This window comes from Polypterus senegalus, chromosome 6 (assembly GCF_016835505.1).
Source record: "Polypterus senegalus isolate Bchr_013 chromosome 6, ASM1683550v1, whole genome shotgun sequence".
In the NCBI taxonomy this organism is placed as follows: domain Eukaryota; kingdom Metazoa; phylum Chordata; class Cladistia; order Polypteriformes; family Polypteridae; genus Polypterus; species Polypterus senegalus.
The window spans coordinates 15,967,280-15,987,296 of NC_053159.1; the positions used below are offsets into that span (position 1 = coordinate 15,967,280).

Genomic DNA, 20,017 nt, shown 5'->3' on the forward strand with positions numbered 1-20,017 from the left:
GTGACCTGGGGTGCCGTGTTTCACAAGAAGCACATTAACCAACTTTCTTTGAGGACCAGGAGTCCGAGTGTTTTCTAGTTTAGCAAGATGGAGGCAGTCACGGTGCACTCCTGTGAAGCTAATCGTGTAATGTGACATACCCAGTGATTCATTCCAACTAGTCTATGACACGCTTCCACACATTCACACAGGTTCAGTTTTGCCTTTATTTAGTAGGGTGGGCTCTATGCGCATGAGAGCTGACAACAAATAGATGTTCATCCAGATGTTTAGTGCATGTAATACAGCGATGAGGAATACGCAACACGGGTATCTCTGAGTGGCTCGTCTGTCTGATATCTTCTGTTTTATGTTTCACGAGAGAATGTAAAAAAGAACTAAAGGGCCAAGATTGAGGCAGAGCTTGTCGTACATGGCAATAGGAATTAAAAATCAAAAAAAAAAAAAAAAAGAAATCTCCTTAATATCTTTGGGGTTTCTCCTAGAGAGCAATGAGGTCAGAAAGGAATAAAGTGGAGACGTGTTATTTTTGTCTCATGGATCTCCTTAGAGAAAGTAAAATGCCCCCTGTGGAGGTTTCAATAGAGATCTCAGCAAAGTCACACAAGGGGCTCCGATTTTCCAAGTAGTGTGTTGACGTTTTATTTGCAATTTGCAAGTTTTTGCATTTTGTGCTCAGTAATAGAATAGAATAGAAAGCCTGCATTGTTATTGTACCAGTAGAATGAAATTTGAAAAGCTACCCTGTAAACGGTGCAAGTACAACAAAGGATGACAAACAAATAATAGATGAAGCACAAATCAAATATATGGTGAAATGCACTGACAGCTGTATCTTCATATATAATACACTACTGTGACAGTCCGTTTGTCTGTCCAGAATTTTTAATCACCTGTAGCTCACAACCTGTTGGATCAATTGACCTGAAATTTGGTACACTTATACTACATGACGTCTGCTGTCCGCTTTAGGGGTGAAGATTGACATCCAAGGTTATTCCTCTTTATATTTTTATTTTATTGTAGAATCAACTCTCTGCAGTGGGCAGCAGGACGGCAGTGTGGCGCATGCATATGGGCGCCGTTCTCATCGCTACCACCTTCGCTGTCACTTCCCCTACCTCTTCATATCTTAAGTCATTCTTGAGGCAGATTGAAGACTTAAGTGCCAGCTTCAGTGAAAAATTAAAGAAAACATACTAAGTAATTGAAACATGAACACTGACTTGATCAGTTTTAATGTGAAAAAATGCCAATGAAGGAAGAGAAGAAGCAGGCTGCTAGGGTGGAGAAAAGAAGAGCTGCTCAGGAAACACCAAGCACATCAACCTCTGAGCAAATGAATACTAATGTACAGAGAAAGAGAATGGAAACTATGAGTCAAGTGCAGTAACCACACGTTACCGTGTAGTGCACCTCAATTGTCTGTTCAGTATTTTAAAATCACCCATAGAGATATGAAAGGCACTATATAAAAGATAAATAGCTGGGTTAATAGACAAGATATGCAAAGGATAGATGTGAAATGAACTATATGATAGATAGATAGTGTGAGGGATTGCTGGCCATGTATCCCAGCCAACAACCCCAAACCACCAGATGGAGCCATCCCTGCAACATGGAATGGCCCCGAATTGCAGCAAGGCATCATGGAACTTGGAGTTTTTCACCACAGCCTTGCTGGATACCATGGGGGCCACCGGAGGACGCTGCAGGGAGTCCCACGGACTTATACTTTCCTTATAGCCCGGAAGTATTTCACAATCGCGGAAACGGAAGGAATGATATACTTCCGGGCTGAAGAAAAGAGAAGATTACCCGACCCGGAAGTGTTGGCTAATCACATGGACTGAGGGCTCAGAAACACTTCCGGGTCGAGGAGTATAAAGGACTGTGGGAGATCCCAGACAGACGAGCTGAGTTGGGAGGCAGGGTGGCTAAGTGTCTGGGAGAGGAGGATTGTGATTTTGGAGTATTGTTTATTGAGAATTGTGGAGAGGTGTGTGCTTTGTGCACTTATTAATAATAATAAATCAATTATTTGGACTTTTATCTGGTGTCTGACGTGTGGTCTGAGGGTACAAGGGTGCGAGGAAAGCCTAATCTGTCATAATAGATAGATAGATAGATAGATAGATAGATAGATAGATAGATAGATAGATAGATAGATAGATAGATACGAAAGGCACTATATAATAGATAGATAGATAGATAGATAGATAGATAGATAGATAGATAGATAGATAGATAGATAGATAGATAGATAGATCTTTATTAGTCTCATTTATAGAGAAGCTGTTTCAATAAATATATATATATATATATATATATATATATATATATATATATCTTTATATATAAAACGATACTGTGACAGTCTGTTTGTCTGTTCAGGATTTTAAATCACCTATAGCTCGCAAACCGCTTGAGCTATTGACCTGAAATTTGGTACACTTATACTACATCATGTCTACTGTCCGCTTTTGGGGTGATGATTGACCTCCAAGATTAGTCCTCTTTTATATTTTTATTTTATTATATTGTTATATCAACTCTCGGCAGCGATCAGCCAGCAGGGCGACCGTGTGGCACATGCGTACGGACGCCATTCTCATCGCTACCACCTTCACCGTCACTTCCTCTTCCTCTTCATATCTTAAATTATTCTTAAAGCAGATTGGAGACTTAAGTGCCGGCTTAAGTGATAAATTAAGGAAAACATACTAAGTAATTGCAACACAAACACTAACTTCCATCAGTTTTAACACGAAAAGATGCCGACGAAAGAAGAGAAGAAGCAGGCCACTAAAATGGAGAAAAGAAGAGCTGCTCAGGAAGCAGCAAGCACATCCACCTCGGAGCAAACGAGAAAGAGGATGAAAACTATGAGTGCTCAAGTCAAATGTATTCACTGCACATTACCGTTATAGCAGTGTGTCGTTACTGGTGTGGTAATAAAACATTTTACTACGATTACAAAATTGCAGTCCTTGCTGCTGAATGACACGATTAGTTGCTCCAATTTACATTGCTGTGCTCCAGTTAGATTGAACTCATTCTGGAAGAGAAGGCAGGCAGTGTGGCCTCGTGGTTAAGACTTTGGACTTCAAGCCCTGAGGTCCCACTTCTGACACCAAGAGTGACTATGAGCAAGTCACTTTGCCCGCCTGTGCTTCAACTGGAAACACAAAAGAGATGTAACCAATCAGATCTCAGATGCTGTAAATCACCTTGAATGAAGGCATCAGTTCAATAATACGTGGACAATAGGAAGTCTTGAAAGAGATTACAACAACATTAGAAACAGCTCTCATAAAGCATACCAAATTCTCAATGTTGTATTTCACGTCTCCTTTCAGTCTAAGGAATTCTAGGAGGAACGTCTGTGACAAAGTTGACTCTTAAATGAGACGTACTATAAACGAGAATCACTTTAAAGTCTCGTGAGTCATCAGGGATCGCATCTTCCTACGGGTGTCAACCCTTCATACAGCGCCAACTCCATTAGGCAGCACGTTATTGACTGTTACAATAAAAAGTGAGCAGGAATGGTTGGCACGCAGTCACTAAAGGTGACATGCCCAGCGATTTTCAGTCATCGACCACCGACGTGATCATCAACAGCAGCTGGCAAATCGGACATACCCTATGACTAGAAGTCTTGTAATGGGACTTCAGCTTAAGCTAACTTGCACATCTTTGGAGATGTGGACGAAAAAAAAATGGAGTACTTGTAGGAAAATCCATGCCAATTCCACTTGAATATTTATCAGGTGCAGGAGTGCCATATTCATGAAAACAGCTGCACTAGGCACTATGCTACCACCCTGCCCACTTTATTATTGTTTGATTAATTTTATTTATGTGAGACACTCTACCCCAATGGGGGGAAAAAAAACCCATCAGTTTATAACAGCAGAAGAAAACTCTCCAGCACCATTAATAATTCAAAGCCATCATCTTTAAATCGGCATTAGAAATTGCTTTCACGGATTACAGAGGATAGTTATTATGCTAATACTGACAAATGAAGTGAGGAAATACTGCTTCATTTAAAACACGTTCCGGTATTTTGAATATTACTTTTTATTATGACAAATTCCCCAAACTAGGATAAACAATTACACAAACCCGCAAATGAATGATGCCGTAAGCACTCGCCTTGCTGCCAGCAATTCGCTCTGCCAAACGCCGACAAGTGGAGGCTGCTGGGATCCGTGTCCATATTAATCATATCTGTCCATGAAATTCCTTCAGTCCAAAATTTCTCTCCAGCAATGCGACACACACTTTAAGTGAACACTAAGCCATCCTCTTCAGCTCTTATTTTCATTGTCCCGCTGACTTACTTCATTTTATGCTGGAACATAAGTGCAAGCCAAATCTCCTACAAAAGGACCGAATCTCGCCTCTCTGTGGATAGTGCACACGAGCGAGTAAATACAATGCCCCTCCGCAACGTTTGGGACAAAGACCCATTTTTTCCTTGATTTATCCTCCTACTCCATGGTTTAAAATTACAAATCAGACACTCCGGATGTGATTAAAGGGCACATTGGAGACTTTCATTTTAGGGGATTTGCGAATATTTCTGTCACACGACACTTTTTCCATACATGGACCCCCATGGCGTAGTGCAGTGGTCTCAAAGTCCGGTACTGGAGGGCCGCAGTGGCTGCAGGTTTTCATTCTAACCCTTTTCTTAATTAGTGACCTGTTTTTACTGCTAATTCACTTCTTTTGAATTAATTTTAATTGAAATTAATTAGTAGTTCTGAAAGGTGTGGCGGCCGTAGGTATCATGTAAAACGCTCCATGCTTTGTATGTAAGCGGTTGTACTCTAAGGCACTCATATATGCCACAAAAGGTGCCCCGTGGCACAACCAAACAAACCGTCTAATTGCTCGTTCAAGCAGGGAATTGTTCAGTAATGTCTGAAACAACCCGTGGTATCTCGGTATGGTTTACTTTCCTGTCCATCTGACCATTGGATTGGACTCAACAAACTTATCTTCAAATTAGGATTCTACTACTTGTTCAAAACTTTTTTGAAACCTTGCAAGATCTAATCAATAATATTTTATAAAAGTATTTATATTGGGGAAAAGGACTCTCTTCTCTCTTTTCTACTCTTAAGCCAGGTTTATACTTCACGCGACGTGATGCATGCTGCAGCGGACGCTCTTGCTACGCAAGTGTTTTACTCTTTATACTTGTGCGCGTACTTTACGTAAATATGGAAGAATCCACCAGGTGGCAGTGCGAGATTTTATCACAGTGAGAACAGGTTTGGCTTCGCTGTGTTGCGAATTGCCTAGAACAGCCATTAAATTCCAAGGACACCTTACTGCAATATCTCTGAATAGGATGTTTAATGATTAATCCATCAATCCAGGGATATGTCCATTCCAGCTAGCATTGGGCACAAGTGAGAAACAATCCCTAGTCGGGGCATCAGCTCATCTACAATACAATACAATACAATACAGTTTATTTTTGTATAGCCCAAAAATCACACAAGAAGTGCCGCAATGGGCTTTAACGGGCCCTGTCGATTGACAGCCCTCCAGCCTTGACTCTCTAAGAAGACGAGGAAAAACTCCTAAGAAAAACCTTGTTGGGAAAAATGGAAGAAACCTCAGGAAAGGCAGTTTAAAGAGAGACCCCCTTTCCATGTAGGTTGGGCGTGCAGTGGGTGTCAAAAAGAAGGGGGTCAATACAATACAATACACCGAACAGAACAAATCCTCAATACAGCATAAAAAAAAAAATTTTAGAAGTACGGAGCAGAATTTAACAGTAGATGATATCACATAATAAGATTTGGATATTTTTAGAGTCCTGGAGACCTCAGCCATCAAGCTGCCTCCCCCACTTGGCCATTCCATGGCTGAAACAGTGCTGGGCTGGCCAATCCGATGAAAGGACCCCTCTTTCCCATGATTCCTGTGATCCTCCATCAGGGATGACTTTACCATAGGCAGGCAAAACAACTTGGCAGGTGGGCCGTGGCACCAATTGCCACATCTCAAGGTGAATACAAGCACACTCACATTTACTGGCGTCATTTTAGTGTCATCAAATCTGCACATCTTTGGAAGGAAACCGGAGCTCATTGTGGAAACCCTGCAGGAAAACATGAGAACTCCAGGCAGGGAACACCAGCGACGTGACTCCCTGCAAGACAGCAGTGCTAACGCTCCGCCACCGTGTCACCCCCATGTGTGTAATTATTAACAGTATTCATTACTTAAATAAAATTAACGATTTATCTGTAAAATGTAATATACATACTTTAATGCATTGCATCATGAAAGTCATCTCAAGTATAAATCTTAGGATTCTAAATGTGCAGAGAGCTGGAATGTCGTACATTTAATGTGTTCTGTGTGGCAATCACTGTCTGCCACTGCTGTCAGTGCAGGAGGAAGCCACAGAAAAAAAAGACGGCGCAGAAGGTGGTATGTGAGACTTTTAAAATGTATCGTGTCATCACGATGGAGAATATGTAACGCTTGAATATAAAAGCACCACTAATGCATCTGTATGTCGGAATTTTGCTTCACCACATCGAACCGTTCATCGAACATCGAAGCCGGCACATCGATCTCGTAGGATCCGCAAAGCGGCTTTCTCTCACATGTAGATAATAAACAGAGACTCTGACGTCACATTCCGACTTTTATCACATTGCGCCCCCCGACTTTTTGCACGCGTCACGTTAATTTCTGAAGACCTGCTCAAAGGACGCGTCAAATGAACGATGGGAACGCGTGGCAGCCATGATGAGTGTGTGTACACGTTCTGAGCGTGAAGTATGAACAAGCACTTAAAGTTTTACTCGGGTTGTTGGCCTGCCTGTCTTTCTCTCGGGCGGGGATTAAATTTAGTTTTGTTAAGCTTGATTTGATTGTATGGAATGTTAAATGCTTTTAAGAAAATCAATAACATATTAAAAAAAAATCTACTACTTGTATATTTGTGTTATGTAAGTGCATATTAAAAATTATTTTTATATATTATTTCTTTTTTTAACATTTTATTGAGTTTATTAAAATCAAATAACATTCCATACAAGCAAGTCAAATTTAACAAAACGAGGTTCAAAACAACAAATTACTGTCCATTTCTAACCTGCTGCTTTGTTTTGCTCCTGTCCTTCTCCTTTTATATTGTTTAAAGCACTTTGAGATACGAGTCATTCCATCTATGAAAGTGTGCGATAGAAATAGAAATGTCGCTGTTGACTCTCATGTCATACCATAAGGATTATGTTTACTGCGATATGTTACTTATTTGTAATAAGTTTAAGTCTGATGGCTGCATCCTTTGATAGATAGATAGATAGATAGATAGATAGATAGATAGATAGATAGATAGATAGATAGATAGATAGATAGATAGATAGATAGATAGATAGATACTTTATTAATCCCAAGGGGAAATTTTCTAATATTAGGTTGTGGTCTTCCTGTTAAAGCTGCGAATAAACCAAATTTCTCTCATGGATCAATAAAACTGAACTGGACTGTATTTATCAATAGTGCCTGATGACCCTGATGCTCTTGGCTCTCTGATCCAATGTCTTAGTAGTATTTCCAAGTGAACAACTAGGATCTTTCTCAAACTAAATAAGGTGAAAACAGAAATTAAAGTAATTGGCAAACGTGGGTATAGCGTGGGTATTACAAATAAACTCGATCTCTTAGGCTTAAAAGTCAAGATAGAAGTAAAGAATTTAGGGGTAATTGTTGACTCTGACTTGAACTTTAAATCACATATTAAAAAGATCACAAATAACAATAATAATAATATATTTTATTTATATAGCGCCTTTCTCATGCTCAATGCACTTCACAGAGTCTCAGAAAGAAATGGCACGTATATACAATGCAATACAATACAATACAATTTATTTTTGTATAGCCCAAAATCATAAAGTGCCATAATGGATGTAATGTTATATGTAACATTGGAATACAAATGTTTCCTGTATAGAACACTAAGACAGATAAATACAAGATGGAATAAAAGACAATAAAATAGAGTAAAATACTAAATTTAATGCTAAAAGAAGAGCCTAGCAAATCCCATAATTTGTGATATAACACACACAATTTATCCTGAGCATCTGGACAGAGAGGTAAACCGACAGAAGGCTCAGAGTGTCAGGTTAAGCTAAATGCCTTCCTGAACAGATGAGTTTTCAGTTGTTTTTAAAATGAATGACTGGAGTCAGCTGATCTCATTCATTTCGGGAAGTCATTCCTAAGGCTGAAGGTCCTGTCACCCACAGAGTGCAGGTTAGTTTGGAGCACAACAAGGTGGCCAGAATCAGAGGACCTTACTGGGTGAACAGGAGCACAGTGCACTAGGCCTTCATTTTTTCACTTAAGGATCATAGCAAAAGGAAGACAGCTTATAAACTTACAAGTCGCTGAAAAATGAGTTCACACATTTGGTTTTAGTCGACTAGATTACTGTAATGCACTCCTAACAGGACTACCCAAGAAAGACATCAATCGGCTGCAACGAGTGCAGAATGCAGCAGCCAGAATCTTAACTAGAAAAAGAACATCACACAAGTCTTAGCGTCATTACACTGGTCACCCGTGTCATTCAGAACTGACTTTAAAATGGTTGCTAATGTTAATGGCTTATAAAGCCTTAAATAATCTCGCTCCGTGTTATATTGTGGAATGCTTGCCCTCTACACTCGTAAGTCGTAACCTTAGCTCTTTGAAAGGAAGTCTGCTTACAATTCCAAGAGACATCCTTAAAAGAAGTGGTGAAGCAGGCCTTTTGCTGTTATGCATCCAAAATCTGGAATACTTTACCGATAGAAATTTACCAGGCTGGTACTGTGGGTCCTTTTAAAAAAAAATTGCTAAAAACTAATTACTTTAATTTGGCTATTCCATAGACTATATGGGCATAGAATTATATTCTTGAGGGATACAGTTTATTTTTTTACAATACAGTTTATTTTTGTATAGCCCAAAATCACACAGGAAGTGCTGCAATGGGCTTTAACAGGCCCTGCCTCTCGATAGCCCCCTCAGCCTTGACTCTCTGAGAAGACAAGGAAAAACTCCTAATAAAAACTCGTAGGGGAAAATGGAAGAAACCTTGGGAAAGGCAGTTCAAAGAGAGACCCCTTTCCAGGTAGGTTGGGTGTGCAGTGGGTGTCAAAAGAAGGGGGTTAATACAATACAATACAATACACAGAACAGAACAAATCCTCAATACAATCTGCAATCTATACTAATCTCTACTATTCTCATTAGATTTTGCTGGTTCATCTATGGTGGCCATCTGCACCACCACCACCTGATCAAGGAAAAAAATCAGCATCCTGGGTGGATGGAATGAAGGTGGGTGTCTCAGATGACCAAAAGACCAGCATCATCGATTGATGTCATGCCACGCCTGAAAACAAAGATGACTCACGTTAGGAACAATGCCCAGTGGGGGCTGGGCTGTCTTTCTGGCCTTGGGACCCCTGCAGATTTTATTTTTTTCTCCAGCCTAACTGAAGTTTTTTTTTTTTTTTCTGTCCTCCTGGCTATCTGAGCTCACTTTTTTGCCCTCATTACTTTTTCTTTAATATTATTGCCTGAACTTATTTGTTTTTCATTTCAGATAACTTTAATTTGGTCGTCTGGTAAAGCACTTTGAGCTACATTGCCTGTATGAAAATGTGCTATAGAAATACATTTTGTTGTTGTTGTTGTTGTTGAATTGAATTGAAAGAAAAAAATGAAGCACAACAAAACTTGTAAACCATGCAACAAACAGTTAGAGTCCTGGCTAGTTCTTAAGTGAGAGCAGATGAAGATTTTATAAACAGCATTTAATAGTAAAAGGTGACACCTGCACTGCATCCATTTATCATAAAATGTGTGCCTGCATTTATAATAATGAATGCCATCCCACACACATGCTGGGGTGTTTGTTGCAACCTGGCAATGATGCTCACTTTTCTTTAACTCTTGACGTAAGCTCGCAACAGCCAAAAGATCACAAGAAAGCAGCTTTGCCAGTTGAAGTAAATATAATATGTAAATAATTTTGTGAACAAGTTACAAACATTTTTTCATTCATTTGTAGGGATATTTAGACTTTTTTGGTTTTATTCCCTGCATGTTTCATGGAAGGTGAAAGTTGCATACGTACATAATGCTCTTAAACACTGACACACACACACAAACTTTCATGCACTTGCATAAACATGAATGTACTACATTTCAGTATTTGCCAAGACTTAATGTTGACTGCCAGCTTGCCAACTCCACGTCAATAGCAAGTGAATCTATTTTTAATTTCTTAATTTAGTAGATGACGTATAGAAATGTCATCTTGCAACTGTCGCAGCTCACTCTGCCTTCTCACAAGGACCACAGTGAAAGCCCTGGAGGGAAAAAGATGAGCAACTTGGGATGCCTGAAAGCATGTTGTTCTCTCTTTTCATTAGTGCAGGCCATTCAAACCAACAAGCTAGTCTATCCTATTCACCTCGTCCTACAGCCACCAAAATAAATATCAAGTTGAGATTTGAAGGCCCTTAGGTTCATACTCTACACCACAGCCATTTATTCCGCGAGCCTGTGGTTCTTTCTGTGAAGAAAATCCTTTTCACAATTATGGAAAATGTGCCCTGAAAAGGTTTCTAACCATGTCTCCATGTTCCTGGGATCTACTGAATTAATCCCTTCTATAAGGTTAATCCTTCAATCGTGTCACCTTTTAATCTCCATTTGCTTAAACTTCAGTCTTTTCTAATAAATCATACATCCTTGACCCTAGAATGCTGGTGATTTCAACAACGGAAACATTTTAAGGAACAAACATCTATCAGCATCTTATACTTTCGGACATAAGAAGCAGGAACTGCTCTATCACTGTGTCGATTACTTTAAATGTAAACTTGTGGCAGAGAGTGGCAGAGCTGACTACATCTCACTTCCACCTACAGGTCTGTTGTCAGATGGCAGCAACTCTCTTATTATCCACCTTAACATTAACAAAATTAAAAAGCATTTTATAGACTTTTGATGCATCAAAGAAACTTTATGTCTTATGTATTTGAGAGTCCACATCAATGGCAGGTTGAACTGGTCTTGAAACACAGAAGAACTATAGAAGAAAGTGCAGAGCAGGCTCTTCTTCTTTAGGAGTCTAATTTGCTTTAATGTGCGAAGTGACATCCTTCACATCTTCTACAACTCTGTGATGGCCAGTGTGGTGTACTGGGCTGGAAACATCTCATCAACAGATGCCCACCGAATCAACAAGCTGATTAAAATGACAGACTCAGTTATGGGACACATTCTGGACCCCCAGAGGAGGAGAGCAATAAAACAAAACTGAGTACCATTATGAACAATGCTGCACATCCTCACTCTGGTATATATATATATATATTGTCACACACGCGCGCATGGGAGGCAGCTAAAGGGCTTGAGTGAAGGCAGTTCGGAGGCATGCCGGGTGTGGCAGAGTGCACTGACTCTTTTTTCCTTTGCCTGTAGACCATCCCCGGGGGATTTCACCTGGATCTCCTGACATCACTTCCGGGACTGAGCCAATGGAACTCGGCCACACCAGCTCCAGTCCCTCTGATGTCACCTCCGCTACTGAGCCAATGGTGGAAGACCACGTGCCAGATCCATACGACCTCACTTCCTGTCTCCCCCTTTAAAACCTGCCCCCTTTCCTTTGTTTCCTCAGTCTTGTTTTGGACTCGGTTGTATGCACTTCAGTGCTCTGTATTTCTACAAGAAAAACGACTTTGCAGCCAGGATACCACAATATACGGGTGGCTGCCCCAACTCTTTATCTGTCCATGTCTCGTTCTTGTGACAGTGGCGTAGTCGGCAGGATGGAGAAGTCCCAGAAGAGAAGGGGACAGGACCTGCAATATACCCAGGTGGGAGCGTACCGGGGCCGAGTCTTCAGGCGGGAGGGTGCCCCGTGGTCCGGCGTGACCCGGTGCGGGCTCCGCTCCCAGCACTCATAACTAGGCCATCTGGAGAGGCCAGGGAGTGTGCGGGTGGGGCTCACAGAATTGGGCTGCCCTGGAGGGGAGGCAAAGGGACTCAGTGATGCTCTCCTGGGGGAGAGTGCCTGCCTCCCTGCAAAACCAAAGCCCCATTTACCACCTAGGGGTGCCCCAGACTGGCAGGTGAATAAAATAAAAATGGAGGTTGGACCCTGAGCGGCCACCAACAGACAAGCCTGGTCCTTATGGGCAATGGTAGGGCATTGGCTACGGCCATTTGAAAACACGCCCTACCAAATAATAGAGCAGGTAGCTTGCTATCTGCTCCTGGAAGCGCTTCCCGTGGCTTCACCCAGCCGGTTTGGGGCGGTTTAAGAACATGTCTGAGCTCATAGAGCTTATGGAGACGCAGAGGGCGGCCTCACACTCTGGGGGAGCAGAACCGTCCTCATGTCAAACCCAGCCGGGTATGTTCCAAGACCTAGTCCCTCCCTGTACAATCCGGAGCTCGTATTGGCGTCCGCGGTGCGCGGCGCGCAAACCGCTTGGGGCAAGGAGGAATGCAGGTGGAGGGCGAGGAGGGTTGGTGTGCTCTGCTAATCCGTTGGCGGTCCCACATACTGGCGTGGTGATCGTCCAGCGGACACAAGACCACAGGTTTGTTCGACTCCGCAGCAACATTTCCATTGTTGCCCGCCGCTTTGTGCAACCGCAACAGTGGCTAAAATTTAAGACCGGTATAACCTGTGTCCACGGAGACATCCGCTGGTACAGGTCCGCCGCTGTGTCATCAGTTACGGAGGGTCAGTTCAGTAAACTCACCGTAGCGTCCTACCTGATCCTCCACACCCGGTGATACTAGGGCGGACTGGTCTAAAATCAAAAGCGGTGAGACACATACCACTCCCGGGGTTAATTTGGGCCTCGTTATGGACGGAGATAACCCGTCTCAAGCTGCCTCCACGCCGTGTAATCAGCCGGCAGAGAGAGACGCGTCGCCCTGACTGGCGTGGCAACTCCGGGCCGTCGCGGGCTAACACGTCATCCACCAACGCGCGGCGGAGCGGGAGAAACCACGCCCATTGAGGTCGGCGCTGACCCTCTCTCCGTGTTGCGGTTCCAATTTAAAGAAACGCCGGCTTCTTTTAGAAGGGAGCAATGGAATGATGACTCCCTGAAGTTTGTAAAAAATGCAGTGGTCCTTGTCAATGGCCAGCGCACTAATCAGTCGATGCCACAGGGCCCCTACTTTGTGCTAGATAATGACCTCCTTTACCGTGTAGCAATGCATGACGGGCAGGAGACGAGGCTGCTGCTGGTGCCGCGTACCTTCCGGCGGCAGGTCTGCGAGCTAGCACACGCCCACCTCCTAGGTGGCCACCTGGGCACCGAAAAAACTCTGGAGCGGATCAAGCTCCGTTTCTACTGGCCAGGAATTAATGAGGAGGTTAGTCGCTTTTGCGCTTCCTGCCCGGAGTGTCAACTGCGACAAATTCCTAGGAGGGACCGTGCTCCTCTCGTTCCTATTCCACTGATTGACGTTCCCTTCCACAGAATCGGGGTCGACCTGGTGGGACCCTGGAGCCCTCAGCCCGAGGACACAAGTACATTTTAGTCCTCGTGGATTACGCTACACGATACCCCGAAGCTGTTCCGTTGCGCTCAGCTACCTCTAAAGCCATCGCACGGGAATTACTAGGGGTATTCGCGCGCGTGGGGATCCCCAAAGAAGTCTTGACAGACCAGGGGACCCCCTTCACCTCGGAAACGTTCAAGGAGACTGCCAGATTACTGAAAATAAAGCATTTAAAGACCTTGTGTATCATCCTCAAACCGACGGATTAGTAGAGAGGTTTAATCAAACTCTCAAGCAAATGCTGCGTAAGGTGGTCAGCGAGGATGGAAGGAACTGGGATCAGCTCCTCCCCCTCGTCCTTTTTGCCTATCGGAAGTCCCACAAGCCTCCACGGGTTCTCCCCTTTGAACTACTGTATGGGGCGACAACCTCGGGCATATTAGATATTTTGAAAGAAGGCTGGGAAGAAGAGGCTCTTCCCTCCACAAACATACTGGAGTATATCGCGCAGTTACGCGATAGATTTGGAAAGATTCGGCCTGTCCTTAAAAGTCACATGGAGGAGGCTCAAGCAGCACAGGCCGGTACTACAACGCGCACGTCTCTTCGGGAGTTCCGCCCGGGAGATCGGGTCATGGTCCTAGTGCCTACCTCCCACTCTAAATTGCTTGCCCACTGGCAGGGCCCCTATGAAGTTAAGGAGAGGAAGGGACTGGTCGACTATTTGGTGAGTCAACCCAATCGTCGGCCAAAGGAGCGGGTTTATCATGTGAACCTGCTGAAACCGTGGAAGGACAGGGACCCCGATCCCTCCTCCGCCAGCCCGCTCACTCTTCGCTCACACACACGACCTTAACCGCACGGACTTAAGTCCCAGACAGCGGCAGGAGCTGGAAACAGTTATCCGGACCGTTCGGGAGGTTGTCAGTGAGAACCTTGGAAGGACCTCTCTGATTGAGCACAACATCGTGACAGAGCCCGGGGTTGTTGTCCGAGAACGCCCGTATCGTCTTCCCGAGGCAAAAAAGGCTGAAGTGGAGCTTGAGATCAAGCGCATGCTGGAGCTAGGTGTGATTGAGGAAAGTTATAGTCCCTGGTCCAGCCCCATTGTGCTCGTCGGTAAGCCTGACGGAAGTTGGAGGTTCTGCAATGACTTCCGTCGGCTTAATCAAGTCTCCCAATTTGATGCTTATCCAATGCCACGCGGGCGACCTCCTCGAGAGGCTTGGACAGGCTCAATACCTGACCACACTTGACATGACGAAAGGGTACTGGCAGGTTCCTTTAACGGACTCCGAAGGTAAAACGCGTTTAGTACCCCTAGCGGACACTGGCAGTATCGTGTCCTTCCATTTGGGTTACACGGGCTCCAGCAACCTTTCAGCGTCTGGTGGACAAAGTGCTTCGGCCTCATAACTCATACAGTGCTGCCTACCTGGATGACGTGGTCATCTATTCCAGCACATGGAAGGAACACCTACAGCATGTCCAAGCGGTATTACGGACACTTGGTGAGGCGGGCTCGGATTAATCCCAGAAATGCTTCTTGGATTAAGCGAGGCCAAATATTTAGGCTACCTGGTGGGTCGGGTACCGTAAGGCCACAGTGCTCCAAAATTGATGCCATTCTGAAATGGCCCGTCCATGAACCAAGCGGCAGGTCCAAGCCTTTCGGTTAGCGGGTACTACCGCCGGTTTGTACCTCGGTTTTGGAGAGAGCGCGCCCTTGACTGATTTAACAAAGAAGAGGGCCCGAACATTGTGGCATGGACTGAAAAACAGCGCTGCATTTGGTGACTTAAAGCAGGCCCTTACGTCCACACCTGTTTTGATGGCACCTAACTTTTCTTTGCCTTTCATCCTCCAGACGGACGCTTCGGACACAGGCCTGGGCGCCGTGCTGAGCCAAAGCGTCGATGGTGTGGAGCACCCCATCATGTTCCTGAGCCGGAAACTGTTGGACCGGGAGACCAGGTATGCTGCGGTGGAGAGGGAGGCTCTGGCGATTAAATGGGCGATTACTCAGCTGAGGTACTACCTGTTGGGCCGGGAATTCACCCTTGTCACGGACCATGCACCCCTACAGTGGATGGCCCTCCACAAGGAGTCGAATCCGCGGGTCACCCGGTGGTTTCTTGACCTGCAGCCGCATAAGTTTTCGCTCGTTCATCGCCGGGCGCTCTCCACGCCAACGCTGATGCCTTTCTCGGGTTCACGACCTCTCGGTTAGGTCGCCCGACCCGCCGGGTCTGGGCTAAGGGGGCCTTGTCACACACGCGCATGGGAGGCAGCTAAAGGGCTTGAGTGAAGGCAGTTCGAGGCATGCCGGGTGTGGCAGAGTGCACTGACTCTTTTCTCCTTGCCTGTAGACCATCCCCGGGGGATTTCACCTGGATCTCCTGACATCACTTCCGGGACTGAGCCAATGGAACTCGGCCACACCAGCTCCAGTCCCTCTGATGTCACCTCCGGCTACTGAGCCAATGGTGGAAGACCACGTGCCAGATCCATACGACCTCACTTCCTGTCTCCCCCTTTAAAACCTGCCCCCTTTCCTTTGTTTCCTCAGTCTTGTTTTGGACTCGGTTGTATGCACTTCAGTGCTCTGTATTTCTACAAGAAAACGACTTTGCAGCCAGGATACCACAATATACGGGTGGCTGCCCCAACTCTTTATCTGTCCATGTCTCGTTCTTGTGACAATATATATATATATATATACACACACACACACATATACATATATATCCATACATACACACACACACACACACACACACACACATACATACACACACACACACACACACACATACATACATACACACATATATATGGTGTATATATATATACTGTATACTGTGGTGGGCTGGCGCCCTGCCCGGGGATTGTTTCCTGCCTTGCGCCCTATGTTGGCTGGGATTGGCTCCAGCAGATCCCCCCATGACCCTGTAGTTAGGATATAGCGGGTTGGATAATGGATGGATGGATGGATATATATATATATATATATATATATATATATATATATATATATATATATATATATATATATATATATATATATATATATATATATATATATAAACTCTCTATATATAAAATGTTAAGCCTAAAAGTGAAACGATTTTGTGCGATGATTTTATGTGACTTTTTTGTCACTCTTTAAATCGGGCTTATTTTAAAACTTACATATACTGTATATGTTTGGTATCATTCTTTTCAGAATTTATCGAACTTTAATGTGATGTTGTTAGATTTCCAGATTCTTATTCTGTTTTTAAATTATAATCTAAAAAATATCAAGAACTCACGTTCCGTGAGACTAGACTTTGTGCCAAGAGATTTAACCACACCCGGTGCCGGAAATAAAAGACAAAGAGTAAATGATAAAGACAGCTACTGTACAGGCTTTTAAATGTTCAAAGTGTCATGTGAGATGCAGATCATGCAGCACAGCAGCAGCTGATCGAGCAGAAAGGAGGTAAAAAAAAAAAAACTATTTGTTTCCCATTGTATCACCGTTTAAGAGGGGGTTTCGGAGGAGCGACCACGTCTCCTTGAGGTGCGATGAGCCCCTCTCTTCACAACACAAGTGGCAGAGATGCGAAATGGCTAGCGCCTAGCGCAGGCCACGGGGTAATGGCAAGTGAAGCGAGCAGGGGGTAAGCCCCTTAGTATATATATTTTGTCACACCTTTGCGCATGGAAGGCAGTTAAAGGGCCTGAATGAGGGTAAATCCATTCCTGACCAGGGGTGGCAGAGTGTAATGACCCATTCACTCTTTCCACTGCAGAACAATTACAGGAAATTTCACCTAGTTCTGAGGACGGCACTTCCGGTTCTGGCCCTGTCCTGCACTTTAAAACTGCCATCTTTGCTTCATCAAGAGACTTCTGTTCTGGACTCAGATCTGTACTCCATAGTATAAAACACATAACTCTTTAACAGCCAGGAAACAATATACAGGTGGCTGCCCCAACTCTTTTTGTGGCTCTCATGTCTCTTCTTTGACAATATATATACCAGTAATGGCGCACTGCACAATAACGTGTCATGAATACACTTGACTTGAGCATTCCTAGTTTTTATTCTGTTTTTCTGTATGTTTAGCATTTGTTTGCTCAGAGGTTGATGCGCTCGCTGCTTCCTGAGCAGCTCTTCTTTTCTCCACCCTAGCAGCCTGCTTCTTCTCTTCTTTCGTTAGCATCTTTTCACATTAAAACTGATGACGTCAGTGTTTGTGTTGCAATTACTTAGTAAGTTTTCCTTTAATTTTTCACTTAAGCTGGCACTTAAGTCTTCAATCTGCCTCAAGAATGATTTAAGATATGAAGAGGTAGGAGAAGTGACAGCGAAGGTGGTAGGGATGAGAGCGGAGCCTGTACGCATGCGCCGCACGCTGCCGAGAGTTGATTCTACACAGGCCCAGTTCTGCCGGTCGAAGGAGGCCGAACATACAACAAAACGCTCATCGTGGGGCTCATCTCTTCACGTCGAATGTCGTTAACTTGCTTCAAAAATAAACGGGCAAGTTACAACCATGTGAATTGTGGCAGTTCAAGTACGCAGCACATTAATCAGTTTTTGTAGTGTTAATCGGAACTTTACTAATGAGTTAATTAAACTTGTCGCCGATTTGTTAAATGCGTAAGTCAAGTCTTCTTCTACCTATGAAGAAATTTTCTTTAATTTTTTTTTGGCATTAAGGAAATTGCGAAAATTTTTAATTTTAAATACACTGGTTTAGAAAACGAGTGAAGTTATTATAGGGAGAGGGGGCGGCTGAAATTAAATGGCATGATGGAGGCTTTGCCTCTAGAACCGGGCCTGATTGTACAATAAAATAAAATAAAAATAAAAAAAGGAATAATCTTGGAGGTCAATCATTACCCTGAAAGTGGGCAGTAAAGGTCATGTAGTATATCCATCCATCCATTTTCTAACCCGCTGAATCCAAACAGGGTCACGGGGGTCTGCTGGAGCCAATCCCAGCCAACACAGGGCACAAGGCAGGAACCAATCCTGGGCAGGGTGCCAACCCACCGCAGGACACACACAAACACACCCACACACCAAGCACACACTAGGGCCAATTTAGAATCGCCAATCCACCTAACCTGCATGTCTTTGGATTGTGGGAGGAAACCGGAGTGCCCGGAGGAAACCCACGCAGACACAGGAGAACATGCAAACTCCACGGGGAGGACCCGGGAAGTGAACCCGGGTCTCCTAACTGCGAGGCAGCAGCGCTACCATTGTGCCACCGTGCCGCCTCATGTAGTATATGTGTACCAAATTTCAAGTCAATAGCTCAAGCGGTTTGCGAGATGCAGGTGATTTAAAATCCTGTACAGACAAACAGACTGTCACGGTAGCATATTATATATATATATATATATATATATATATATATATATATATATATATATATATATTGTTTAAATGACTTTCTCTAGAAATGAGACTAATAAAGGTCTATCTATCTATCTGTTGTGGAGACTGGCTCGGACACAGACAGGCGGACACATCAATGTCACCCACAACACGTTTATTTACATCCATTATGTACAATCCTTAAGTGCCACACAAACCCAAAGTCCCCACAAAGTCCTGGCCACAACAGTGCCTTCCTTCTTCAGGCTGCCTCTTTCCCTCTCCTTCTAGACCTTGTCTGTACTCCTCCCAACTCCAGCCATTGTCTGAAGGGAGACGGCCCCTTTTATAGCCACCTGGATGTGCTCCAGGTGCTTCCCAGCAATCTCCCACCGATACGCCCCAGTGTGGCAGAAGTGCTGGCTGTGTACCCAGAAGCACTCCGGGTGTCCCCAGTCTTCTTCCCCCCAGCACTTCCGGGTGTGGTGGAAGTGATGAGGTCCAGGGCTCCAAAGGCACAGGGACGCCCCCTGGCGGTGACCATGGGCCCCTACAGGGTGGAGCTTCAAAGCTCTGTACCCGTGGCCCTCAAAGGTACCAGGGTGGTCCCCCCACATGGTCTGGGGAAGGCGCAAGCCCTCTTCTGGTCCTCCTGGGTGTCCCGGCTGGGTCGCCACCCCAGCCATCTCTGACAGTATCTATTTAGCTATCTATCATATAGTGCCTTTCATGTCTATCTATCTATCATATAGTTTATGTCACATCTATCCTTTATATTGCATCTGTCCTGTCTATTAACCCAGCTATTCATCTTTTATATAGTGCCTTTCATATGTCTCTATCTATCTGTCCAAGAATTAACCCAGCCACTTTCCACTGGACTTTCTCCATTGCTGTTATGTCTTTTTGTAATATGGAGATCAGAAGTGTACGCAGTACTCCAGATGAGTTCTCACTAGTGCACTATGTAACTTAAGCATCACCTCCCTTAACTTATAATGCACATCTTGTTATGCGTGTCCAAATATTGATGTAGACAGTGATAAGTCGACCATGACTCCC

General features: G+C 44.1%; 1 protein-coding gene across 1 annotated transcript in view; it reads right to left on the reverse strand.

The window, feature by feature from the left end:
* The window catches only part of igsf21a (immunoglobin superfamily, member 21a), a 777,574-nt gene that overhangs the window by 644,194 nt on the left and 113,363 nt on the right, over positions 1-20,017 (reverse strand). The gene's annotated exons all lie outside the window — the stretch shown is intronic.